The 27,975-nt window shown below is 38.3% G+C and overlaps 4 non-coding genes across 4 annotated transcripts; all 4 read left to right on the plus strand.

Moving 5' to 3' along the window:
* Positions 1-437: 437 nt before the first annotated feature.
* LOC149001802 (U2 spliceosomal RNA) lies at positions 438-633 on the plus strand. The gene has a single exon (XR_016170490.1). It is a non-coding gene; the product is annotated as a U2 spliceosomal RNA (small nuclear RNA).
* Positions 634-1,104: 471 nt separating this feature from the next.
* Positions 1,105-1,264, plus strand: LOC149001803 (U1 spliceosomal RNA). Its single transcript, XR_016170501.1, has one exon. It is a non-coding gene; the product is annotated as a U1 spliceosomal RNA (small nuclear RNA).
* A 4,661-nt stretch (positions 1,265-5,925) lies between these two features.
* LOC149001804 (U1 spliceosomal RNA) lies at positions 5,926-6,085 on the plus strand. Its single transcript, XR_016170608.1, has one exon. It is a non-coding gene; the product is annotated as a U1 spliceosomal RNA (small nuclear RNA).
* Positions 6,086-22,339: 16,254 nt separating this feature from the next.
* On the plus strand, positions 22,340-22,457 carry LOC149001805 (U5 spliceosomal RNA). The gene has a single exon (XR_016170465.1). It is a non-coding gene; the product is annotated as a U5 spliceosomal RNA (small nuclear RNA).
* The last annotated feature ends 5,518 nt before the right edge of the window (positions 22,458-27,975 follow it).

The raw sequence follows: 27,975 nt of genomic DNA on the forward strand, positions 1-27,975 counted from the left end.
TCGAAGAAGCCTTGAGCGAATGAGAAGTTTCCTTGCAGACAATGAGCATTTAATGAATCTTAATGCATTCAATGATGAAATGAATTCTCTAATTGACGTCTGGAAGAAGATATGTAGAATTCTCTTACGACGTAACTTTAGCCAAGATGTGACTAGTCGGGCGCTTAAAAGGAAGATCATCCGAGAAGTCCTCCATGACAGCTGGCTGTCACTATGAGGCGGTCTACTCAGCAAGTATTCTGCCGAGAAGTGTCCTACGTACTCCATGAATTAGAACTAACCCCAACGCATTGGTTCGCATGGTTCACATTGGTTCAAGGGTTCAAACCACAACGTTGATAACACAATGAATCTTACTATAGTCCCACATCCGCCGGAAATAGAAAATGCATGGTATAAGACTCCTATAAAAGAACAGTTGAGACAACGAACAAAGCATACCTTTCTCGGCCTTTTGGCTAAGATCAAGTGTAGTATCTGTTCTTATCAGTTTAATATCTGATACGTGGGTCATCGACCCACATGATATTAAATTAATTTTTCTAGGGGGAGGGCTTGCCACGGTAGCTTGCTGCCGGAGTTCTCATGCGTCGCCCATGCGTTGCACTGCTGCACGGGCCTGGCGCACCCCATCAATTCTAGTTAAATGCTTGTAGGGAACATTTAGTGCTATGGCGTAACGTTTAACAGTTAATAAAATAATATAGAAGCGGAAAGATTCAGCATAATTAGTTAACGGCGACGCAGGTAACAGCTTGAAAACCCTTGCAGAACCGTCTCCGATTTACTTCGTTGCTTCATAAAACCTGTTTGTAGACACAAAACTCAATCCCCACTCACATTGGCCAGATATACTCCTCCAAAAAGAGAAGATCCGAAGCAGGTGTTTGTTCCAGAGCCAAAATCTACACATTTACAGAGGAAGACATGAATTCGGTATTGCTAGGGGGCCCAAAGGTATTTCGAGAAAGGAGAAAGAATAGGAGAGATGCGAAGCTTCGCATGGCGGACTGAGGTTGTTCTTTTTTAATCCCACATCGGTGATCTCAGAAGAAGCAAAGGTAGAAAGAGGAGATAAATATGGAAGAGGCCTGTATGGTGAACATACTTACCTGGACGGGGTCGATGGCTGATCAAGAAGGGCCATGGCCTAGGTTGGTGACCTCCATTGCACTTGGGAGGGGTGCCCGCCTAACATCTCCCCAAGTGGGAGAGTGTACGTCATAATTTGTGGCAGAGGGGGTACGCGTTCGCGCGGCCCCTACCAATGTTGTATCCCTCAAAGTTTTCCTGATTTATGTCTCTTCTGGTTGATTTTCAAAGGAATCGACCCAAGGAAGCCGCAGCAATGTTTGAAATTGAAGGTATAATGATCTTAACAGGAATTTCAATAGTGAGTCGTGTTGTTTTTTCATGGTTTAAATATGATTCCAACTTCATTGATGGCAGAGAATTGTTTTGCTTCTTCTTGAAGGTTATTAAACCCTGAAGAGGAGCGGACTCTTCATTGATGGTAGAGAATTGTTTTATCTTTTTACGATATAATGCTACCACTCTTATGTTCCATGATACTTCTACCCCCCAGCCTCTTATTCTCTGAGGAATGACAAACATCTGGTTGCCTTACCGACTGCATATAATCCTCTCTTTGCTCGTACAATAGATCATTCTAAGGGATCCACTGTTTTCTGTTGTTTGATGTAGTCCTTGTCCGCTTTCCAAGAATAGCAATCATTATGGGTAGGCTTTCTTTTTCTTTCATCTGTTTCATATTGGATGCGATGAGGATTTGATGTTCACCCATTTATTTTACATCCTCAGGGTTCAGAAATTTTGTGATCCTCGCTGACTAGTATAACCTTATCACAGGAGTATAATATGGTTTTCAGCTGCTATATTTTGTGTTTACTACTCTAATGCCCTGGCCACTTTTGGAGTATGCAAGGCTTTTGTCCCATCCAGTGAAGCTGAACAGATGAATTCTGAGCTGCTAAAAACATACAATCTTGCTGAGAAGAAATCCAAGGGATTGGATCAAAATTGAAATGCACAACCAAGCATTAATATTTTCTGGATGCATTTAGAATTCAACCATACCTGCTTATTTTTCTTGAGATTGTTGGAGATGTGCAAAAGAGTGGGGTAGAAGAAAAAATAAGAATGGATTGTGAGATGATCATAGCATGAGAAGGTACCTATTTGGCATGGGATGCATTATACTAGTATTGTAATTGGTGTCTACACAGTTGTCAGTGAAGGGCAGCAACTGTAGATGTGAAAGACTAGCAAATAATATAGCAGCAAACAGTGTTAATGCTGGTGCCAGTGGCTTATTGTAAGTAACTAGGGGCAAGCATTGTCGGCAGACCACAGTTGTAGCGTGAGGTCTGGGCGTCGAGACAAACTCCTAGCAACAAATTGCTGGGGTAAGGTTGCGAGAGGAAAATACCCATTGGACTCTGCTTGCGTGGAAGCTTTTCAGCACTGGCTTCCTCTTTTTTTGGCTATGGTGATAACTTTAGCTGGCAAGCACATGACCAGATAGACTAGAGGGCCATAGGAGCATTTCTTAGCATGATACATTCACCATGCCATTGCATTCAATTTCAGTTTTGAGGCTATATAGATGAGATTGCATGGCTTGAGGTTTGTATGACAAATGGCCGTTGCATTGGTAGATGATATTTAGATCAATGGTATGTCAATGTTGTTGTAGCTATGGAGAGATTGATTTCACCTTGAGTTGACTTACCATGCTCAAGTCAAAGTAACTCTCAATTTCTATAAGTATCCAAATAACATAGAAGTTCTAGCAAATAAGTTGCAAATCCGTAGACTTTTATTGACCGAAAAAGGCAAGCTAGCTGGTTGGCTTTGACGGGGCTTGTTTGGTTTTTCTGATTTATTCAGTTTTTCTTATAGAGTTGGATGGGGCTTCCAAAGGTTTTTTTTAGTATAAATTTATTTGTAGGCAAGAAGCATAGTTTGGTCCAAGCCATTTGGAGTCAAGTTACAGTGTTACTAGATGAAAAGAGTGTAAAACAAATATAATTGATGGTCATCTAAGGGTTGATTTTTTTAATAGTTGTTGAACTTCCAAGCTTCCAAATGAGATATTCTTTTAGACTGGAGAAACTAGCTCTTATTTTTTTATGTTTAATTAATATTATTTTAATTTTTTTCTTACTTTTCGGTTATCAATTATTAGAATGTTTTTGAAGCTGGAATCTATTTAATGTTATGTGGCTCAATTGTGATCTAAACCAGGTCTAGAGTTGGGGGTATTTTAATAATTTCCCTAGACCTAGGGCTTGCCCAGGAAATCCCTGCAAAGGTAGAGGGTTTAAGGGTTTTTAGGGGGGGGGGGGTTTAGAGCCTTCTAAAACTAAATTTCATATCTGAATACTTTTGTAATTTTTAATTTCAGATTTGAAAAAAAAAATCTGCAATTTTAAATTTTCTGCAATTATATATGAAGGTTAAGATGAAGTACAGAATTTTTAAATCAATGGAATACAACAGAACTGCAGAAAATACTTGTAGGAGTTGAGTCTATGACCTCCTGTGATCTTAATGGTACTGAAAGGGGTGGAAGTCAGGGTGTCCTAATGGGGTTTGGATGTGGCTACCGTGGGAGAGGAGGAGGAGGGAGGCCAGCGGGTGCTACAGTAAGTGGGGGCAGGGGCTGGGGAGGTCGTGGGGGTTAGAGGAAGGGGTTTAGGGAGTCGTGGAACCTAGGGAAGGCTGCTAGATTGATGCAGTTGGAAGGTAGGGACTTGGGGAAGGATGCACAAGGCAGGGGAGGGGTGGGAGGGTTGCGGACAAGAGAGGGAGAGCTGGGAATGGGTTGGGAATCTTCGACTTACTTGAATGCTTACTAGACTTGATGAATCAAATTAAGAACTCTCAAAGACAACTGCAAGGTACCCCTCAAGGAAACCCTACCAATCACTCGGGCAATTTACAATTAAAATTTTTAATTCATCAAATCTGAAAAATCACAATGCAAGAAGAGGCTATTTATAGCCTAAATTAATAGTTTCTGACTCCAACTGGGATCTCCTTACTGATTACATATTTGATTGAACTCTTATCCAAAACTCCTAATGGATAAGATACGAAATAAAATACCAAATAGGACTCCTGCAAAAAAAGCTTCGGCTCAAAATAAAATACTCCAAACAAATCCAAACTTGACTCAAAATGACAAAACAAAATTCTGAAAAATACCTAAATTAATTTTAGCGATGAATTAAGGGCTAAAATTGCCAAAATATCCCTTATAAAGGGTTTGGCTAGCCTATGGAGGTTTCTTAATGCCATCTTGAGGGCCCCACTTGGACTATTGTCCAGGGGGTCTTTGTGTTCACATTAAATTGGAAAAATAAAAATAAAAATTCAGTGCAAACTGTGTAGGATCCCAGGATGGCTGTTTTTTTCCCTTCTTATTAATAACCATGGCAATTGCCTCTGTTTTAGTTAGTAGGCCAAGTTGAAGTTCAGTTTAGAAACTTTGATGGGACCAGACAATATTGTACCGTTGACCCTTGTAGGAAATAAGGTGAAGGAGAGACATTTGGAGTGGTATAAGCACTTGCATTGGAGGTTACCCAGTGCACTGCTAAGGGGGAGTGAGATAATGCAGATTGGAGTTGAAAGACCAAGGAGTAGGCTCAAGTGGCTCTGGAAAAAGTGATTTGAGTACATATTTATCCGTTAGATGAGGTAACTTTGTCATTTTAGTTGGTTTAGTTCAAAGAGTTCTGCCTCTTGTCTTAATTGTGCTTCGTGTGGTTGTAATTTCTATGTAATTGCTTAATCTTTTGGTTTTTCTATAACCTGTATTCTATATGTTTGTTCTGTACTCTGCGAGGGTGTAATTACTTGTCTTCATCACGACTGCACTATTATCTGGGTGGGAGTGGTGGTGGTGGTGTGATTCATTAGTTAAGCCCTGATTCTTGATGGCCAGATGTAATGTTGTTTAGAATAAGGTGGTCAGGATGGAAGGGTTGATGATATAAGTGTTGATGCAAGCAATTAAATTAACTTTGCTTTGTCTTTTCTTCATTTAAGATGATCTTTTTGGACCATATCTCTTGGATCAGATAGTGTTGACTTCCGAATAACAAAAACTTCGGTTATTGGCTATTCCATATCAACAATATCATGTAAATTTGATTGTTGGATAAATGTTTTCTAATTGAATAGCGTGCCCTCTTAAATTCCATTGGCCAACTTGCCAAAGCTGTTGGTAAGTCCAGAATCCAGATACTGAATATAAAAGGATTTAATTATGTTTGAGACAGTGGTGGCTGTGTATGCTTGTGGTGAATGGTATCTGCTATCTATGTTTTCAGCTAGTAGATTATTTGTGACAAGTGCTTCAGTTTTTGCTTATGCAAGAACGCTGATTTCTTGTTTTGTTGTAGTTTAAACTTCTGGTTGGTTGGGTTATTTCTACTATAGATACAAAGATCTTAATATAATTGTTAGGTTGAGAACAAAATAGAAGAAAATTGAACCATTGAGAAGAACTTTTCAGTTGTTTTCATCTTTTTGTAGCTGCATTCGACTATTCTCTGGTTTTATGGTTAAATTTTTCGTTCAATGGACAAGACCCCTGATGGGAACAACCATGGAGCTGAGCACCTATCTCAAATGTCATAGAAGAAAGGGAAGATGGAGGGAGGATATCTTCATAGCATATCAGAGGTGATGATGTCTTTATCAGCTGCTACTAAAGGGTTTTTTGACATGGAGAAGGCCAGTACTTATCCCTGTCAAATTCTGGCCATGCTAGTAGCTTCCTTTCTATTTGGGAAGCAGACCGCCCGAGGCTGTGGCTTTGATAGTCCCACATCAGTCAGCTCAAAAGGTGCAATGGTATAAAGATTTTATAGATATGGCAGAGGCCTATTAGGAGAACATACATAGATGTGGTCGATGGCTGATCAAAAGGGCCATGGCCTAGGTCGGTGACCTCCATAGAACTTTGGAGAGGTGCAGGCCTAACATCTCCCCGAGTGAGAGAGTGTACATCCTAATTTGTAGCAGCTGAGGTATGCGTGCGCACGTTCCCTACCAATTGTCTATCAACTGAAGTTTGTTATCTTGGTTCTGTTCGATTTCTTTGATGCAGGTGAGGTGAAGTAAGAAGCAGCAGCAGAGTTTCCCAAAAAATGCTCACAGGTTGTTCGAATGTTAAGTTTCTACTTTCCTTCGCTTAAGGGCCTAGTTTATGACCTCAACTTCACCGACAATGTTCTGGGAATCTTATGAGGGAAATAGTATCGTGCAGTGGGGTTCTTTTTTTACTTCCTTTTTCAGGTTAACTCATAAAGAAAAACAAACTTTCAATTCATTGAGAGGAATAGTGCTCCATTAGGTTAAATTTCGGAGAAAACATATTATTCTTTTTTTCTTTCTTGGAGTTTGTAATCATGGTAGGTCCTAGATTATGGCAGGAGAATGTAAGTCATCTATTTCTGTTCTGTTCATGGGGTTACTTCCCAAAAATATATAAGAGAACATACATGATATAAAGTCGGTTCATTGTCTTCAGTGAACTTTTGAGACTTTCTTCTTTGCAATTTCACCACCTTGCTTTCCATGCTCTTCATAGTTGTCATTTTGGCAAGAAGTCTCAGCGAGTCTGACGTGTGTGCCAATTTATCAGGAACAAGAAAAATCTTGTTTGTAGAATATGCATGGGGATCATGTGGGTTGTATTCTGCATTCTGGATTTTTGGTCCATGATGAATATTAATTATCGTGGAGGGAACTTCTCAGATTCTCATCTCTCTATTGGATTGCAGTTGTTGTATATTTCAGAGAAGTTTGAATGCATGAGTAAATTATTGAATAGCATGCTCAGAATAAATTGGCGATGTAAACGGTGGATAACACATAATAAAGCCTACGACCTTTGCTATTCAAACCTCATGTTTCTACTGTAAAAATTCTCTTATCTGGGTAATGCTGTCGAGGGGGTTGTCTAAATTTTGTAATAAGAGAATGTAAAAGTTAGTAGCATAATTATGAACCCTCAATTCTTTGATGAAAAGGGAGAATCCACTCCTTTCTGTGGATTATTGAACTTCTATATTTGTTATGGGTCGTTTCTTCATTTTGAGAGTCATACTTGAAAGCAAGCTTACCTTTGTCCTGTAGGGGATAACACAAGTTGAATGATTTCCCAACTGCAATGGATCTTGGAAATTTTGAGCTTCCTCTCATATGCTCGTAGGCTGTCCCTTTTCTTTCTTCTGTTTTTCATTGGGTGCTACAGATTCTTCTATTCAGCCTTTCTATTCTTCCTTGGGGTTCTGAAATTTCATCATCCTTGCTAGTTTGTGTGATTTCACTGTCCTTGATATCATTCTTGAACTTAGAACTTTTTAAAATGACCACCTCCTAATTCTTCTTGGTTTTCCCTTCTTTTCTTCTACCATTCATTAGACATTGGTGATCCCATATCGAGTTCTCTGTTCTTCTTTCTATCATTGTTGGGTGTTCAGAATTTCTCCATCCCAACTAACAATTTCTCTCTTTTTTTTTTATATTCTTCATTTATAACCTGATCATAGGAGTGTCAATTTATTTTCCATGTTATAGTTTGTGTTACTACTGTAGTCCTCTGGCCAATCTTAAAGGTGCAGGACTGTTGTCCATATCAATAAGCAAGCTGTACTAGATGAATTCCAAGCTGCTAAAAAACTGCAATCTTTGTGCAATTGAAGTTCTTATTGGTAAGAATAAGGCTGGCCGAAGAGATTGCTTCTAATTAAAACGCAGAACTAAGCATCGATATTTTTTTAATGTTTGTCGACCATATCTGCGCGCTTATTGCTCTCTAGATTGGGTGAACATATAAGCAATTGCAGAGGGAGATTGTTTACATGTACAAAAGATGGACAAAGAAAAGTATTAGTGGTGTTCGACTCTTAACCATTGACCCTGTGTATCTGTAATTATTGTAGGAGCGTAAGGTATCTATTGAGCACAGAATACATCGTTCTAGTGTTGTAATTGTTGTCAAAATAATAAGGCAACATAGACTGGACTGGAGAGCCATGGCAGCACCTATGAAGATTTTACATTCGTCATGAGCATTATGTTCTCAGTTTCGAGATACGAGTAGATGAGATTGCATCGCTTGAGGTTGATATGGCAGTCGGCAATAATGGTGGCATATGTATCACTGGATGGTCAATGATGTGGTTGTGAAGACCATTGAGGTCATCTAGGAATTACAGTGGACTATTGGTAGCAAAAATTGTCTATGAACAGCTGATCGAGCTTGCATTATGGCTGATACGGTATGTTAAGGTGGTCAATGTAATGCTCTTGTGTTACAAGATATTGCAGGAGAATCTAGAATGTGTAATGTGTAGCTATGTGGCAGCCTAGCAGATTTTATGGGGCAGATGTGGAGATAATGTAGCAGCAACTTCAAGATTTTTTCTGGTCATCATGCAGTTGGAATTAGGACGAGCTGAACAGAAAACAAATGAGGAGCAGTGATGAGCTATGGGATAATCTTAGGCAAAGTGTGTGCACCTTCTGGACATCAGTCATGTTCAATCAACATTATGGAATGCACTCACGTTCAGGTTGGGTTGAGGATTTCTTATCTGAATTGAATCTTCTTTTCAATGTTGCTGGAATCAGTTAAAATGGAACTCAGATTAGGGAGTTATGGCCAGTTCTGTAGAGATATATGCATCTGGCTTCATCAGTCATACATGGCTTTAATTGATAATCTGCAAACTCAAGGAAAAATGTTCATGATGTGAAGGTCAAAGTCAGGATGGATTTCCATGGGTTGTTTTTCAGTTGCAAGCAGTCATCTTTCATATAAAGCAAAAATCAGATAATGTGAGGTACACAAAGAAGTTATGCGCCCAACGATGTCAATCTGTCCAACAGTCTTTGTCAAATTGGGTGTGATTCTTTTCTTGAAACTTCTGTACCCACTAATGAGTTAGCCGTGTGTTCGAAGTTTTTGAACTCTCAAAACAGAATCAAATGGAATCTTCATATTGAAATGCAATTGTCTGAAGTTCCAGTCGAAGTCAAATGCTGGAAATTTCAGAAATTTGGGTGATATGGAGGAAATATGATGGAACCCGGGTTCATACTTGGTTTGACCCTCGACCCCGGTCGAGACGGGAGGGAATCGACTCGCTTCCGTGCGAGCCAGGTCTAGGAGATAGCTTGCTGAGGAAGAAAACTAAATCTGCCACATGCACGCCATAATCCGACTTATGGATTATGTTAATTACCTTAATGATGGCAGACTCAACTTGGCGGCTGTCATTTATCGCTATTGAAGGGATAATCATCGGATAACCGTGAGGTTATCTCAGGAGTCCTCTACTAGTTCAAACTAGTAGAAGTCTATCGTTCAACGGTGTTAGAAAAAGAAAATCTAGTGTAATCAGGAGCACGAGATACCAGTATGATAGCTGAAGCTTCTAGGCACGTTACTATGTCGCTGTCCTTAAGACGTAATTCACCCCTCACGGAAGGTGCTATGAGGTACCAGCGAACCGTCTCCCAGGATACAAAGAAGCCCAAACTCAAGGTTGTTTCTCGAGTTTTGCAAAGCACAGACAAAACTCAGAACAGAGAAAACTTCGGATTTTCTTCTCTACTGCTGTTGAGAAACTAGAGGGGATTTATAGGCATTTAGGTGCCTCTACTAAACAGTTCATGACTCTGTTCATATGGGTGCACCTCTCTGTAGGGATACAAATGCCAACGTTCAGATCTGAGCCTTTGGATCGTTCGGCCGCACGATCTAACGGTCCAGATTGAACCATCAATATGACTTTTATGGATCTACCATACTATTCCTACTGATGTCCAAGGACAGAAATGTCAAAAGGACATTCCCCAGTCCCAAATCATACATAATCAATCACATTCCCAATTTAGTCACAACATACACAGCCGATATCTCATCATATAGAGAGATACGTATAAACATGATCAATTGCATATGTAAATGACAAGGATAAGTAATCATACATGAATCAAGTAATAAAGAAATACATGAACAAGGTACTACTGTACTTGAAGTACTTACAGCAGTAGCATCATACTATGAAAGTATAAGAATGGTATGAATCTATGAAAATCCCAAAATTGAAACTAAGATTCACGCAATCTATGTTAATATGGAAACAACTGTCCTTACCTTAATTAACTTCAATGGATATCCGAAGATCAAAGAGAATGGTTCCAAACTTAGCAAATAAACCCTAAACAAGCATAGATACAACATTAGGAAAGAGGCCTAGAAGATCAGAGGTCAAACGAATCAAATCGGACAAAGAACACAACTACTATCAGCCTTGGTTGATTGGGTGGTAGCTTGGTCCAATTGACCAAGCAATCGACCACCTAAACAGTACGTAGTAGAAATCTGATTTTTTATCCAAAACTCATCTTCCAGGATTCAAAACACTCTGAAATTTCAAGGGATCATTAAGAACATTAATCTAAGACTACCTAGCATAGATTAGACACTAACAATGGTAAAAAACAATACTTACTAATTTGGAAACATGACTTTCTAATTCGGTAAAAATCATAGTTTTTAATGAAAATAAGCTGTGAACTCAAGAGAGAAACTAGAGATGATAAGATCTCATTCTAGTAGAACATAAACAGTAGATCATACATGAAACTAACATGAAAATAGATCGAACATGCTAGAGGAATCAAATAGAAAGAATGATCATGGCTTCATGAAGAAATCATAAGAACCAAGTATGAATATCATAGCATGAATGGAATGAATGGAGATTCATTCCCATCATAGGAGATTGTAGAAGAGGTGTTTGCAAGGTTGCAATACCTTCTTCATAATCACAATAATAAGAACTTGATTATGCAAGAGTAAATCAATAAGAAAATAAGAGATTAGTAACCTTGAAGATGAACAAGAGATGAAGAACTTGAGATCTTGCAAAAGTTCTTCACAAACACCAAGGAGAGGCTTTAAGAGAGGCTTTCCCCGTTCTCTGAGGGTTTTAGAAACAAAGGAGGCTAAGAAACACGTACTTCTATTATATAGAGCACCAAAAGACCTAAATAGAGGATCTTGGCAGATTCTGTCCTTGTTGGTCGATTGGCTGGTCGACTGGCCCAGTCGACCAAGCATGTCAGCAAGGCCAAAATAGGGAAATGAGGGCCTAAACCAAATCTAAATCCAATGAGCTTCTCCCAATACAACATATGACTTACCTAGTATAGAGGAATGCCTTCAAATCATGTCCAACTACACTTTAAGTCCATCAACTAGTCTCATCTTCATCAAGGTGCAATTTCATTTCCAAATCTGTCAAAGCTTCCAAGTATGGAACACCATCATCAACTTACATGGGTTCTGGGTCGAACACCATGTCTTCCACTGAGATGGCCCATAGTTGGCTTCTTCCTTTACGGTCTTCGGACCTACAAACAACAGGGTTTCCGAGTCAAAGTTAGGCTGTGTTTCACAAGTAAAGGATCCTAACGAGTCAGAATTTATGGCACTTGTCCAAGGGTCAACGTTATTGCTGGAATACCAACAAAAGTTTGAAGAACTATTCTACTTTGCTCCTGAGTCAATAAAACTGGATATAGAGAAATGAATTTTTGTTTTTACAAAGGACTCTGACCCTCTATTAGGACATATCTATCAGTCTAACCTATAGAGAGCTATTCCTAGATTGCTCAGAATTCAAGAAAAGTGAAGAGTTAGAGAAGAAAACCTAACGTCTACAGTGAGCGGTGCAGAATAGGAACACTGGTTATGTGGATAGAAATGATAGGGGGTTTAACCGACCTGCTCCGTACCCCACTCTGTCTTTTCAGCCAAGGGGTGCATGTTATAGTTATGGAAATGGGTAGAGTGGATACAGTGGTGTCAGTCGACGTGTTGGTACTGCTCAAGCTCTAAGGCTTGTTTATGCTAACCCAAGGCCTATAAGTCAGAGACCTCCTGTGCGAGTGCAAGATATAGGGCAGAAATATAATACATGTTTCATCTGTGGACTGACAAGGTGTGATGCCCTGCATCTCGTTATATTATTATTTTAATGTTGTGTCAGTATGCCCCAATACCCTAGATTAATAATGACGTGTGGATCCTTGGTCTATAACTGGGTCAAAATGTGTTTTCATCTGCCAGTCTCCCTTACGACGAAATTAGACTGAACTCAATGACCATTGTGATTTTTTGCACTCAGAGGTACTAAGAGGTTAACTTTGAAGAGACCAAATAGGTGGACCATAAGGTGGGCCCACAACTCTCTAACTAAGGTCCATTATTGTAGTCATAGATTTTACTACATAGATGATATTATATGTGGGTTGACCAATGATTTAGACGATGACATGTGGCAAGGGAAGAAAGTGTAGGAGAGTAGTAGTATCATGAGACTAAAATTGGAAGGCTATAGTGATTACACATACCAAGGATAGGTGTCACCATGAAGAGAGATAGAGATTGAGGTATCAAGAAAACTGAAAAAGTAAGCATACATGTGTCACTTAAGTATTATTAGTAAAGTGATAAAGTGATAATGAAAGAGAAAATGTGTCACATTCCCCTAGCCGGTACCCTATTACCTGAATACCCGGAGGTGTGATCCACAGCCCCAAAGATCAAGTCTCAGACAATCATCCAACCATTCCACATAATAATCCAATCATAGTAAGAAGAAATCAATGCATTACTATAATTAAATAATTAAATCAAAGGGTAAGGATCTCAAAACTAATATCAGAGTGCGGAAGTGAAAATAAACCTTCCTTATACAACTGAAAGAATAAAGGAACGATCAAAACTACCCTAAGTATTCTAACAGTACGCTATCTTCTAGTTTTACTTTTTTCTCCGATGGCTTGTACTGTTGCATCATAGGATCAATGTCCAGCTCGTAGTCCCATCGGCGTATGAGGTGTCTTCTACCGTTGTTAATCGGAGCCGTAATAGTGCTCATACTGGTACATGGACAGTACCACGAGCTACCGTTAACTCCCATTACTTACTTAGCTGTATGATGTATGGAAAGGATCTCCAAACTGGAGCTTGGGATCTCTTCTTCACTTGCAAAGTCATCTAAACAAACGGTGTCCCCGAAGGGTGAGCTCAAAAGAACTTAGTGAGTAGTTCACATACAAATAAAAAATTACAATCCAAATCAAGACATAATATGATGTAATATGATATGGGACAAAATGCAAGAATGCAACTAGACTCTAACAGATGCTAGTCTATAATGGCAGATATACATTAAGATCGAACAACAGCCTCCTTTGGGAAGGTATCGCCACTCTAATCTATCATGGGTTGGTTACCGGTCTTGAGATCCTGGGTAAGGGGTCAAGGCATCCTTCTCGGACTATAACCATGGCTAGGGTTTAAGTCACCACTCTCTTACCACACCATTGGCATGAGAATTGGCTCATGTCAGTGAGAAGCCTAACCTAATGCAAGTCATCTACTTAGTCACATCATACTAGGTCCAGATACCTCACCTCATGCTTCTTGCCTTCTTGGTTCAATATCCTTTCCTATCTAGAGTCAACGTCTTCTTCTCGGACTACGCATCCCCTTAACCCTATTGGTCATCCATATATAATGGGCAGGAAGCTCTCATGTCCCCTCATGCTTCTCGCATTCTTGGGCACCCAGGAGCCTAAGCATATTATATGCAACCTTACCAATGAATGACCCCCACGGCAATGTTGCATGTCCCCTTATGCTTCTTGCACTCTTGGGTGCCCACCAACCAAATACTATTGCCACAGGTCACTCGGCTTCAATACCCTGCCGATAGGGTGATGATATGATGGGGTTTCTAACCAAACACAACTCGACTTCCTAGTTTTGTCATCTAATAACTGTGAAAAGTGCCAAGGGACATCACAAGATTGTGACCCATATCACCTCTACAGATGTCCCAAGACAAAAACACCCGAACGAGGTATTCCCCAATTCACAATCACAACCTACAGTCGCATTACAAGATGTTTTCAATCACAGTATCAAGTCACATGAAATTCCAAGTCCAAACAGTCACGTAATGATCATATAAGAGTAGCATCATTAATTGTCTATAATCTAAAATTTTAGAGTCATAGTAATCATGCCTAAACCCTAAAAAACCAATATGTAATCATGTATTCAAATTTCACAACAATGAAGAATGTAACTATGGTTATGTATAAATGAACGTCCTCACCTTGTTATCGAGTCACAACCTTTGTGAAGTAGGCCAAAGAATGAGTTCAAACTTGTCAAAGAGTCCTAACAACATGATGATTCAAAGTTAGAAACAACCCTAGAGGTTTAGAGTTGAAAAGAGAACAAATAAGGCTCTGGGCAATGGGTGGTTGCTTGGGTGGGTGGCCTGGGGCGACTAGGACAATCAACTCAGCCACCAATCTACCAAAACCAGGCTTGGTCGCCTGGAGAGACCAGGGTAGGCAACCACTGCTCTGTGTACGAATATAAAATGTTCAGATCGACATGAAACTTCTCGTTTGGGTTCCAAACTACTCTAAAATTAAATAGAAAATTCTGAAATCATGGCAAGACATTATTTAGCATAGTAAAGAGATCATTCATAGCATAAAGAATGAAAACCTAACGAATCTTGTATTAGGTTTTCACCGAAATCATACAGTAAGATTCACAGAAGAGATAGAGTGAATGGGGATTCACTTTAGAGTAAAGAGAGTAGAAGATACGGGTCTGAAATCATAATAGATCATGGTTTGACAAAGTTTGAAGATCAAATCAAACAAAGAGGATTAAAACCTAATGGATCTATACTAGGTCTTGGCCAAAATCTTACCGTGAAGTTCACGGAAGAGCTAGAGTGAATGGGATCACTCTAGAACCAAGAGAATATAAGAGATAGGTCATAACAACCACTATAGATATTCATCTAGGTCTATATATACAATACGTAGAAACAAGCAAAAGAGAAGAATTAGAACGAAGAAGATGAATACTAACCTTTTAAAAAGAGAATCGACGATCGAAAACCTTGATGGATACTTCCACAGCTTCCTTCACCTTGGAGAGGGTTCTCTTGAGAAGCTTTGACATTCTTTGATGACTTTAGAACATTAAATAGGGCTTCGAAATCATCAATTTCCCTAAATAACCTTTTGCCATGAAACTGGCTAGTCACCTGGGGCAACCAAGGCAGGCTACCAGAGCCTAGTACTTTTGTTCCAAGAATGGTTTTGATGCGCCGAAAGCCCCAGCTTCTTCTTGGGTCATTTTCTAAGTTATAGAGAGTCTTACCTGGTTTGTCAGGACCTTTTACTTATGTCATTATTGTACTCTTGATCCATCTACCAATTCTGTCATGTCCAAGATAGTTCTTCTTCCATATTCTGATAGAATTCCTAGCTTAGCATCATCCCATCTACTTCCATTGGTTCAGGGTTTAATCCAATGGTTTCAATTTGGATGGTCCATAATTGCCTTCTTCCCACACTCTGGATTTTCGAACCTACAATATGGATTTTTGGATTAGGGTTTTGTGGGATTTCACAAAAGGGGAGACACCTAAGTGTACTTGTGTCACCTAAGTATCATTAATAAAGTGACAAAGTGATGATGAAAGAGAAAAGTGAGAACACAGAAGTGTACATGTGTCACCTAAGTATCATTACTTAAGTGATAAAGTAATAAAATATAAAAGGAGAGATGTAGTATGCTGACACCTAGCAAGGATGATGTTAGCAACCAACATAGGTATCAACAAGAGAGAAACTTGAAGAAGAAAGTAGACACTTTTTAGAAGAGAAAGAAGTTTAAAGAAAAAAGTAGAAGAATGTAGAAACTTGAAGAAGGAAGAAGTTTGAAGAAAGTGGTAAAAACTTGAACAAATTATTATTATCAAATTTCCATCCTTTTTAAATAGGAACGTATCTCCCCATTTGGAAGGAAACATTTCTAATATAGATCATAGAGTGAGAGTTGCATGGAGAGAAATTTGAGAGAGAGAGAGAGAGAGAGAGAGAGAGAGAGAGAGGATTAAAATGATAATTTGTGAAGGATAGCGTTCGGTTTAAAAGACAAGAACAAATTGACATATCTTTGGGTATTATGATTAATTTGTGCATTGCCACATTGGGATCCAACCGGGCATTTCGAGGATTGCTTTACTTGGAGCATTCCTTTGAAAAATGGTCATCGGTAGGGAAGAAGAAGAAGAAAAGGCATTCCATTCAAAATCCGCCAGGTCGAGTAAAGTAGGGCAAGAGGATCAAGTTACTACATCCAAAACTAAAAAAGTGTTTGTTGTTTTGGGTGCTATATAAAATTTTACTGTATTTTTAACTATCATGACTTGTTTAAAAGATATGCATTTTGATGCAATGACATATATACAATAATAATTTATTGATAATTAATTGTTTCAACATATAATTATTCTATGCATGATTTATGCACATACACGCATGTGTTTTACAGTTTTTGTTATGATTAAATTACTTAGGGGATTTTTTTAATTATGATTATTCATTATTCTTGCATTGGCAATGATTAAGTGAAAATTTTAATAAATACAAGGTTGAAATTGAATAAAAGATATCATATTAATGAGTATTGTCCTTGTAAGTCTTGTTAGGCGTTGTGGCCAGAGTTAAAGTGGAAAGATTGGATAGTAAGTTATGAGGTGTACATGGCCTTGTGCCCAAAGAGTGAAACCATTTTAGTGGTGTAACTATTTTTGTAGTGTAGAGGTAGTCACTTCAGTGGTGCAGAATAACCACCTCGATGGTATCGCTACTTTTTTTGTTTAGGGAGATGTATATAATGCATTTTCTTAGGCTTATGACTGTAATGAAATAGAAAAAGAAAAGAGAATATTTTGAAAAGTTTGAATATTTTATTTTAAAAATATTTTTCAAAACATATATTATGAGATTGAATGTTTTTATTATGGCACATGCATCGACACGTATTTGAAAAAGACTAAATATTTTTATTTTGAAAATATGCATGTTATGTTTTATTCTTGTATGTAGCCAAGGGCGGAGCCAGGATTGAAAGTTGGGGGGCCGAATATACGTGGGCCAATGATGGACCCACGGTGGGTCCCACAATTATAAGTAAAGTATAAAAAATATATTAAAATAAAGTAAGGACTAAAATTGTGGGGGAAAAATTTTGAAAAATCTTAAAATTTTAAATTGCTATTAATAGGAATCGAAACTTTATGAGAAAGTTAAAGTATTCAAAAATAAAATTAAATGATTTTTAGATATGATAAAATTGATTGCTGAAATCCTAAATGAGATTTAAATTTCCATTAATAGGAAATGAAATTTTAGGAGAAAAATTTAGGATTAAAAAAAAATCAATGATTATGATTAGATATGATAAAATCAATAGCTGAATTCTAACGAGATTTACATTGCTATTAATAGAATAAAAAATTTAGGAGAAAGAAAGAACAACGGAAAAAAAATTATACTTTATGAAAAGAATATTAGAAAAATCGTAAGTGTGTGAAAGAGAGGAATAATTTGAGAAAGAGAGAGTGAATACATGATAACTGTGGAGAACATTTAGGAAAATTCGAATGTCTGCTAACTAACTACTCCACTATTTTGTCAGATGTGTGAGAAAAAGAAAAGAGAAAAAATAGAAATAAAAGAGGATATTCATGAGAGAATAAATATGAATGAAAATATATGAGAATATATAGGGAGAAATTCATGGATCGTGAGTTAGTTTTTAATTAGAATTTAACCTTTTATTCCTTAAAACTAGGGATTTAATGAAAACCATGATTAAGAATGACATTTGTACCCATTATCTTTATCTTAAATTTTTATTTTTAATTTTTGGAGGGGGGCCAAATAGTGGTATTTCACATGTAAAGTGAGAGAAATAACGAAAAATATAGGTATAGTTTAAATTTTCAAAAAATCCGGGGGGCCATGGCCCCCTCCTGCCCCAACGTGGCTCCGCCACTGTATGTAGCATGATTGTTTTATAATATTTACTGGGCTAGTTTAGCTCATACACCATTATCATGTTCAAATAGACAACCAAAGAATAAGGGTAAAGACATAGCCATCTAGAAGTAGGATTTAGAGCCGATATCTCTTTTGATTATGCTAGCTATTTGAGTTCGTAAATGACAGGTTTGTTTTGAGTATATATTTTTTAAGGTTCGTATAGGGCAATAAATGTTTAGTTAGTAGTGTGTGTGGTTTTGGAATATGGATGACTATATTTAATGGTAAATAAAATAAGAGTTGTAGTTGCCATTAGATGATCTATTTTTTGTAGTTATTTACCCACTCTTGATAAATTAATGTTTTCATTGTGATTATTATGATATTTTACTTGTATTTTAAAAGAAAGGTTAAAAAAGAGATAATTGTCATGTCACACAATAGGGTTTAGGTGCCATGGGCCCCGCCTTGCCCTAGTAAGTGGGGGCGTGACAGAAGTTAGTATCAGAGCATAGTTTTAGGTCTTGTAGATTTGATTAGCTGATGGCATAAGAGAGAGGGACTGAACTAAATTAGATTTTATCACTTTAATTTGAGGTTGACTGAACTTAAAAGAACTAGATTAAGATTGAAACCTAGAATGTTTGACTCCCAATTGTTTGTGGCCACGCCATCTAGTGGCATTGTGGAAACTTGGGAATTGATTAAAGCCTGTGAGTTAAATTTTGGAGACATGAAGTTGACTGCAGACTTAATGATCCTTGATCCTAAAGGATTTTGACATCATCCTGGGGATGGATTGGTTGATTTGTAATCATGTCAATCTTTTGTGTTTCGAGAGAATGGTAGTGTTGAGACCCCAAAATGAACCGAAGATTAAATTTTTGGGAATGAAGTTGGGATCCCCAGCATGAATGATAATTTCAGCCTCGTAGGCTAGGAAGTTGTTAAAGCAGGATTGTCAAGGATAACTGTTAACTATAGTGAACATCGAAGCTCAAGAACTAAGTTGATGGATGTTCCTGTTGTGACGGAATTTCCTGACGTCTTTCCAAAAGACTTGTTAGGTTTACCTCCAGAAAGGGAAGTGGAGTTTGCCATTGAACTGATTCCTGGTACAGCTCCAATCTCTAAGACACCGTACATAATGGCTCAACAAAAGTTGAAGGAATTGAAAGAACAATTACAAGACCTGTTAGATAAAGGTTTTATTTGGCCTAGTGCTTTGTCATGGGGAGCTTCTATCTTATTTGTAAAGAAGAAAGACGGGTGTCCATAGACTATCAAGAGTTGAACCTGGTAACTATCAAGAATAAATACCCATTGCCCAACGTCGATGACCTATTTGATTAATTGCAAGAGGCAAAAGTTTTCTCGAAGATTGATCAAAGGTTTGGATGTCACCAATTAAGAGTGAAGGAAGAGGATAAACCAAAGATGACTTTTAAGACTAGATATGGACACTAAGAATTCTTACTCATGCCATTTGGATTGACTGATGCATCCGTGGCATTTGTGGACCTAATGAATAGAGTATTCCGTGATGTTCTTGACCACTATGTGATTGTCTTTATTGATAATATACTAGTGTACTACAAGAATGAAAAGGAGCATGAAAAACACCTAAGGGCAGTATTACAAATCTTGCGGAAGGAGAAAATTGTTTGCCAAATTTCAGAAATGTGAATTTTGGCTTGATAAAGTGGTATTCTTGGGTCATGTGATTTCTGTAGAGGGTATAATGGAGGACCCTAGTAAGGTTGAAGCAGTGATAGACTGGCTCTACCAACCAATGTAATAGAGATAAGAAGTTTCTTTGGATTGATTGGCCATTACAGGCGATTTATTAAAGGATTCAACATTGCTATTCCATTAACCCGCCTCACTAGGAAGGGAGACAGATTTATGTGGACTAATGAATGTGAAAGGAGTTTCCAAGAATTGAAGCAAAGATTGGTAAAGGCACTTGTTTTGAGTCTGTCATCTAGCGCTGGAGGATTTATTATCTATAATGATGCATCTATATTTGACTTAGGGTGTGTTCTGATCCAAGATTTACACCTAGGTTCTGGAAGAGTTTGCAGAAGGCATTAGGTACTCAACTAAATTTCAGCATTACATTCATCAATAGATTGATAAACAATTTAAAAAACAATTCAGATTCTGCATAGATATGCTTAGAGCTTGTGTGATTGACTTTAAGGGAGGTTGGAGTGACCACCTATATCTGGTAGAACTTTCATAAAACAACATCTACCAGTCTACTATCGAAATGGCACTCTATGAAACATTATATGGGAGGAAGTGTAGATCTCCAATATGTTGGCGTGAAGTTGGTGAGAAGCAAGTGTTGGGGCTATCTTATACACGAGACTAGTGAGAAAATAAAAATAATTCAGAAGAGAATGAGGGCTGGGTCTATGAGGACCATGATTTTGCCGCTTTACACTATTCTTCCAAAGAGGTTATTTTGCACAAAAATTTAATTAGAATGGAACAACCTTGCCAGTACCCTCTTTTATTGTACCAATCTCAAGAAACATTTGAATGTAGGGTCATAAATGGATAACCTAAATTCATTTTTTTTTTATTTGCTTCCATATTGATTCAGGGGTATATGAATTTGTCTGATTTCTAGTAGGATATGGATATGATTATTCCCCTTTCCGATCAACAATTATTTGTCCGACTAGTTATACGGTTAAGTTAGTTTGGGTTTGTTTTCTTATTTTCTTAAATTTATAACTTAAAATATCTAAATATTTTTCTTGGTTTGCTATTAAAATAATATAAAGGAAGATAAAGAGTGAAAAATGTAAGAAAAATTGAAGATTAAAAATAATAAAAGAAAGGAAAGTTGCTAAATTCTTCAATTTCAAAGCATTTGTATTTCCACCCAAAAATAAGAAGACAATTTACATAAACAAATTAATCATTTGAATGTTATTCGAATCTAGTTGCGGATGCACTTCTAGTTCATTGGGAGGCAGCCTCTTGTCAGAGGTCTAAAGTCCTAGGAGGTATGTGATTTGATTATCCGTTCCCTCCACACTTCTCCCCCCTCCTCATTCCCATCCCCAAAGGGCTTGTGGGCCCCTAGTCACGATGACTGGCATCAACTTGGTAAAAAAAAAAAAGAATCTAGTTGAATACGTCTAATTAACTAAATATTATCAAACCCCATTCAAATATGGATGTGGATATGATATTGCCATCATCCCATCCATTTAATAGTGAGAGACTATCTTAACTCTTAATTCCCACAATTTTTTTTTTGCCAAAAAAAATGACTATCTCAATTCTTAATTCCCACACAAATAACATGATAATCTTCCTTGCTCGTTTACTTTAGAGAAGTAGGGGTGTCAACAGGTTGAGTTGGGCCGAGCTAGCCTTGAACCCTAATTCTAGTCTCGAGATTGAAATTAAAACCCAAGTCCAACCCAACCCAATCATGGTTCCAAAATCCTCAACCCTAATCCGACCTTGACAAGGCCCGACCCACCTTGCTTGCCCTGATTAACCCTGATAGGGTTGGGTTGGTTTGGGTTGGCTTGATTAATCCTGACGCTGACCCTAATTTTTAGTGGAAACAAAATTAATAATAATATTATTGCCAAGTAAAATCAAGCAAATAATCATTTTGTTGAAAGTTGTTGGTTTTACCAAGCAACACTACATTGACATGCAACTTTAGTATTAGGGCCTGTTTGGTTACATGAGTCTGGAGATTTCAAATATCTAGAGATTTCAAATCTATAGACTTCAAATCTATGGAGTCATAATTTATAAAATTAAGTGTTTGGTTGTGGAATGAAATCTGTAAATTCATCCTAAAAAACTATTTGATCGGCGTGATTTTTGTGAATGTACAAATGTATAGCTTTTTTGAAATCTCTGGATTTCACCCCTTACCCATAAATCTACAGATTCACGTTTTTAGTGTAAAAAGGTGAATCTATAGAATTCATGAATCTAGAGATTTTTACAACCAAATGGGTATAATTCTCACATTCATGAATCAGGAGATTTGAAATCTCTGGATTCATGTAACCAAACAGGCCCTTAATAACTTTTATTAAATTAAACTAGTATATGGTCAGGTTTGGCCCGAACTTGACCTAACACTATTAGGGCTCATTATTTTTTAACTTAAGTTTGCCCTCAGGGTTGAAAAAATTGAACTAAAATCGAGCCAGATTTGGGGCAAATTTGGGCTGGGCTGAGTCAATAGGTTTTTACTGACACCTTTCAAGGAACTAGAAATTTGTCCCACATTGAAACAAGAAGTAACTTTGTCCTCCGAGGACCCTATTTAGAAGCACTCGATTTCGACTACAAATCACGCAGCCGCGCGGTGAGCACAGAGCGAACTATTCTTTCGCCTTTTACTAAAGAATACCGTGTGCTCGCCGCACAAAGCGGCATACGCCAATTTTTGCAGAAGTTCTCTTTTGGGGAGAACTTCACAAATACTCTAGTTTTGAAGATTTATTGCAGACCCTCTTTCTCTCTGTAGCTGTTAGCCAACTCTCCGTCGCTGTGAGCCAAAGAGTTTAAGATGATCATGAAGCGCTTGTACGAGTTGAATGTGCCCAGAATTGACCCTTGGCTTCATCGCTGTGTCCGGGGAGGATTCATCTGCGAGCTACCCCTCTGGGGTTTTGGACAGGCAAATACCTCTCAACTGATTCTCTAAGGGCAAGCTGAGCGATGAGAAGATCGAAATTTTTTTTTGGGTTGAAAGGAAGAACTCAACTTGCTTACTCTGCTTCAATGTGTTCATTGTCAGTTGTGGTTATCACTGGATTCCAGTACACCTCTGATTGTGTACGCTGCTTACTTTGCTTCGGTGTTTCCATTGGCACTTTTTTCACGTTTTTGGCTTCTCCACAAAACACCAACATGTCACATAATGTTAAAACTCCTGTTGTCCCTTTCAAGGACCAATGTCTAATTTTGATAGGTTTATTCATCTTGCCAATTCCCAAGCACTTGCAGTTGTATTACTATCCCTTCCAACTGATTGCTCTCCCTTTGCGACAGTGTGATTTTCTGAATAACCAGCAAAAGTGAAGTCCCCGTAGTTGCATTTGCTCTGTTTTAGGCCGATGAACCCCTTGGACTTCCTTCCTTGTAAGAGGAGTAATATTCTTATCCCCTCTTCTGTTGAACCGTTGTGTCTATCCAAGTGATGTCAATCACCAAACTTCTTTCCAGAGGCTCAACATTACACCGGACCTTTACTCCATTTTCAACTAATAGGGGAACTCCTACTCTTATCCTAGCTACCCATCATGGAATGCATATTACCAATTAGTGATTGTCGAAACTGAATTAATAAAACACATTTTCCCTGAAAAAAGAAGAAGAAAATATTCACTTCGGTTCTTGGACAGACATTCTTATAACTGTGGTCTACAAAGTAGTATTTATTTTCTTTTGGTTATACAAAAATAAAGTTTAGGGTTGGCATTATTTGGCCCATTTCTTCATTTGGGTTCAAGTAATGCATTCTGCATTAGAGTCTCTTATGATAGAACTCTGTTTGCATATGAATTGTGATGTTGTTGCATGTCAATAGCATTTGTATTGTGACAATCCCTGAAGGCAGCATGCAGGAAACTGGTGTAGAGAGATTTATTTTTATTTGTTCCATTTTGGTCAGGAGCTGCAATGGAACAACTAGTTATTCCAGTATCCATCTTTCTAAGTGTATCTGGACTGACATTGATAACAAAAAAATTTCTGAGGAGTATATGATCAGGTTTAGTTGTAAGAAAGCTCTTCTAGTATCTTAGTTCACTTGATCATATTGAGAATAGATCCTACTTGGCAGCTGGATTTTGTTTTTCCATGAAGTCCTGATGTAGCACATAGGTGCTTATCTGGGATTTCTGACAATGTCTATTTCCATTTATTTCTTTATCGGTGTATGACATGTGTCCAAGTAAAGATTCAATGGACATAATAAATTTCATTCAAAATTATTTTTAACTCTTGACAATTCTGTCTCCTCTTTATAGCCGATTTGCAAATCTTCACCACTGCTACTCCAAGATATGAGAGACTACTGAGAGACTCGTCGCTGCCACCACTCCTGTGACCAGTATTGGTAACATTAGTAACAACAGAAACTGAAGGCAGACATCTCCATTTATTCTCTCAGCCTCTTAGTGTTGGTTAAAATCAGGCAATATAGTTTCTTCAAAGTTATTGCTTCCGTTTCTGCAAGTATCCTCCTGCTCAGTCTCCTTCTGATTAGCCAGTCCTGAATGACAAACTCAGTAGAATGACTATGGATTTTCCTATTTCTTCTATGTTTCTGCTTCAAATCATATGATCAGTAAAATTCTTTGCCTGTTAACTGATGAACCCCTAATCAAAGATTCAATTCTCAAACCACCACCCTTGATAAGAAGACAAAGCCTTTTAGCAGAAAATTGAAAAAGAAGAAGACAAATCCAATGATATAATAAAGCCCAAACCTGAGGATATTTGCACCCTTCACATGTATTTTCTCCACCCAGCAATGATTGTTCGTGACCCTTCCCCCTCGAGATTTCTTTGTTTGTAGAGGAAACATCAAAGAGAAGCGAAAAAGCAGGGAAAGGAGTGAGGATTTTAAAGGTTAATAACATTTTTGAAGTGAAAAAGCAGGGAAAGGAGTGAGGATTTAAAGGTTAATAACATTTTTATGTTGCACTGATGTTAGCCATGCCGGTCATGGGAGTAGAAGCAGTGCTAACCGATAAGTCTCTCAGTAGACTGCCTTAATTTTGGGTGGTGTTGGAGATTTGCAAGTCGCCTCCAATAAGGAGGAGAGAGAATCATTAAGGATTGAAAGTTATTTTAAATTTTTTCATGCCCATTAGATTTTTACTTGGACACATGTCAAAACATCCATAAAGAAATGGATCGAAATGGACCATGTCAGAAAAGGACTAAATATATATCTGCTTGTAGTTCTTTTATTATGAAACGCAACACTGTAAGTAAACCTGATGTTCTCCTCAACATTCCTCTTTTTCTGCTCAGCAACCTGATGTTCTCCTTTGGAATAGTACCTCTATCAGGGTCTTTACTGTTGCCTCAGCCTATTCATTCTCTTTCCTGAAGAGGAGCCTTATATGGAGTTCTGTTGGTTAAAGTTGACACCTGCCTTTGCCACCGAAGTTGATTACCTTCAGCTGGAATCTGCTTCTTCAAAAACTTCCTATGGCAAGTACTCTTAGAAGGAAATGATGGAATATACCTGGAGTCTGTACCTGGTGCATGGCTCAAGATATTGAACTTGATCACTTGTTTCTAAGGTATCCTTCTATCAAGACAGCCTGGAGTTACTTGAATACTCATTTCTGGACTTGTGACTTCTAGGTTCACTCTCAAGTTCAACAAGTCATTCCTGATTGTGGTAAGCAAAAAGAAATGTCCTTTGGCATCTTGCTTCACTTGAAGATGTTGTGGACCATTTGGATCAACTATACTTTTAAACTCTTTGTGAGAAATGCAATATCAGCCTTCAGTTGTTTCAGACATGCTACGCAGCTCATGCAGGAGTTTTTCTTGGTATCTTCTCATCCCGAGATTCCATTTGATAAGAAATTTGTGAAGTGGGAAGCCTTAATTTGTGATTGGATCAAAATTAACGTGGATAGATCTCCCCTCCCAGATTCTGATAAAGCAGGCTTTGTTGATGTGGAAGGGACAATTCAGGTGTTATGAAGCTCTGCTTTGCTGAAGGATGTGGATCCCAGAACTCTCTAAGGAACATTGTTGAGAACATATGGACATTGATGTATTCTTTTGATGATATCCCATTCAAGCATACTCTGTGTGAAGGGAACTTTGTAGGGGACAAGTTGGCCTCATTTGCAGCCTGGACCCAAGATGTTTTGTTTTCTGATACTTCCCCTCCCCCTTTCATATGTTTCCCTAACTTGTTTGGTAACTTAGGTTGTAAAGTTAACTGATGGATTTAAATTCAAGTAAGTTTCTGTTTCACCATAAAAGAAGAAACACAACATTGTTTTGTGCTGGTAATTATAACCACAAAGATTGATTCTAACACAGCCCATAAAATTCGTTTCCTCCATGCAGGTATAGCCATGATGCTAGGAAGAGAACCAATCTGAATCAGATTGTAAAAGATCTGGATATGTATAATCACCAATCAATGCTGAAATTTTTCCTGGTATCCTTCTTGGTGGGTTTCTTTGTGCTCACTGCATTCACATTGGGCCACCCATCTTCAACCTTTCTGTGTTCTTCTAGCAGAGGTAGAACCTCCTGTATGTCAACCTGGGATCAGCTCTTAGCTTCTACTTTAATGGCTCTGCTTGATGGATATGGTGATGCTTTGTTCTCTCTGGTAGAAATCAGCTATAAGATTTTTGAGGCTGTGGGGCGAGAGAAAATTGCTAAACAAGAAGAGGGCTTTGAGCACAGTTGGTGATTAGGATAAGGGTCTTCTTTGTCGGTGATCAGGATAAGGTCATCAGTCTGCAAACCTATGCTGCTGAACCTGCAAACCTATGCTGCTAAACCTACAATCTAAACCTGCACTTGTGGTTTAGCGGTAACATAGAAGTGAAGAAAAAGAGCTTGCTGTACCAACTTGTAGCAGTTGCTATTCTCTTTAAAAATTCTCCTGAACATCTTTACGTGTCATAAAGCCTCTAAATGATGTTGACTCTCCTTTCTGCCAAGTCCTATTTTTGTTTTATTCCTACCTATCTTCCCTATCTTGCTTGTGGTGCAGCTCTTCTTGCAGGCTAAAGGATCAGGCCTGAGGGCCATGGAGATGGAGTGCCTAATTCCAAGTCAGTGATGGCTGAAAATCGGTGACACAATGGAGGATCGGAATCTCTGATGCGTGGCTTCCCAGTATGGCTGAAATGGATAAGATTGCAGTGCTATCCCAATCAACCTGTTTTGTCACCACCATTTATGACAAGCATGATTTTAACCTCTCATTTTAACCAACCACATCGCCCTCTTCCATCCACTTGTTCCATCAACCCAATGTTCTCTCTGCAACTCGTTACCCAAAAAAAGGAAACAACTTCTTTTACTTTCGGTCACTACATTTTATCGTCTTGCTACTAAAGAGCTAGTACATTTCTGTTGGTTACCCACGCTGGTCACTATTCTTACATGAAGATTTAGTACATTTTTGCTGGTTACTCACGCTGGTCACTATTCTTACAATTGAAGAGCTAGTACAAATCGTACCTTTACGGGTAAATTTTGGTTTTTCATTTGCTACTCTTCTGTGATCCCCAGGAGCTGTCCTTTTGTTGAGATAAATCGACAAAGTGGACGCGTACATCACAACTACCCTCCACAGCGTCCTTCATCTTCACTTGGTCCCCACAATATTGGTGCTAATCGATATCAACATCCTAGAAATTTGGATGGAAGGAAAGGCGTTGAGGCTGACACCTGGATGGCAGTGGAACCTTCTGGTGGTCATGCTCGCCTAGTCAACTTGCAGTCCACTGATCCCCTCTCTTTTGGTTTCGTTCTACACAGTTACGCACTGGGTTTTCCACGGGAACTAATTTCTGTTACCAGGAAGAGACTCATGGACCTCTGGTCTCCTTTGGGAGCCACCTCCGTGACCTACACAGGAAGGGAAAACTTCAAAGCTTCCTTTACAGTGGAAGAACATCAGAATCATGTCATTTCTCTATCCCCATGGTGGAGTGGGAATCATGTTTCTACACTTGGCTATGGAGCCCATACCGGAATGTAGGAAAAATACCCCTCTGCCCTCGATTATTATCTGGATTCAGCTAATAGGTGATCGAGCTGAACTTCTTACGTATGAAGGTATTCTTATGGCTACTTCAAAAGTGGGTAAGGTGATTGAGGTTCAGTTGAACCCAAGAAATGTCCGAATGCCACGTGTTACTGCCAGAGTCAGAATTGCTTTTGACATCAACAATAAGATCATGACGAAAACTGCGTTCAGATCTTTCA

This window comes from Hakea prostrata, chromosome 10 (assembly GCF_041222555.1).
Source record: "Hakea prostrata isolate BN-2017 chromosome 10, UWA_Hpros_2, whole genome shotgun sequence".
Lineage (NCBI taxonomy): Eukaryota > Viridiplantae > Streptophyta > Magnoliopsida > Proteales > Proteaceae > Hakea > Hakea prostrata.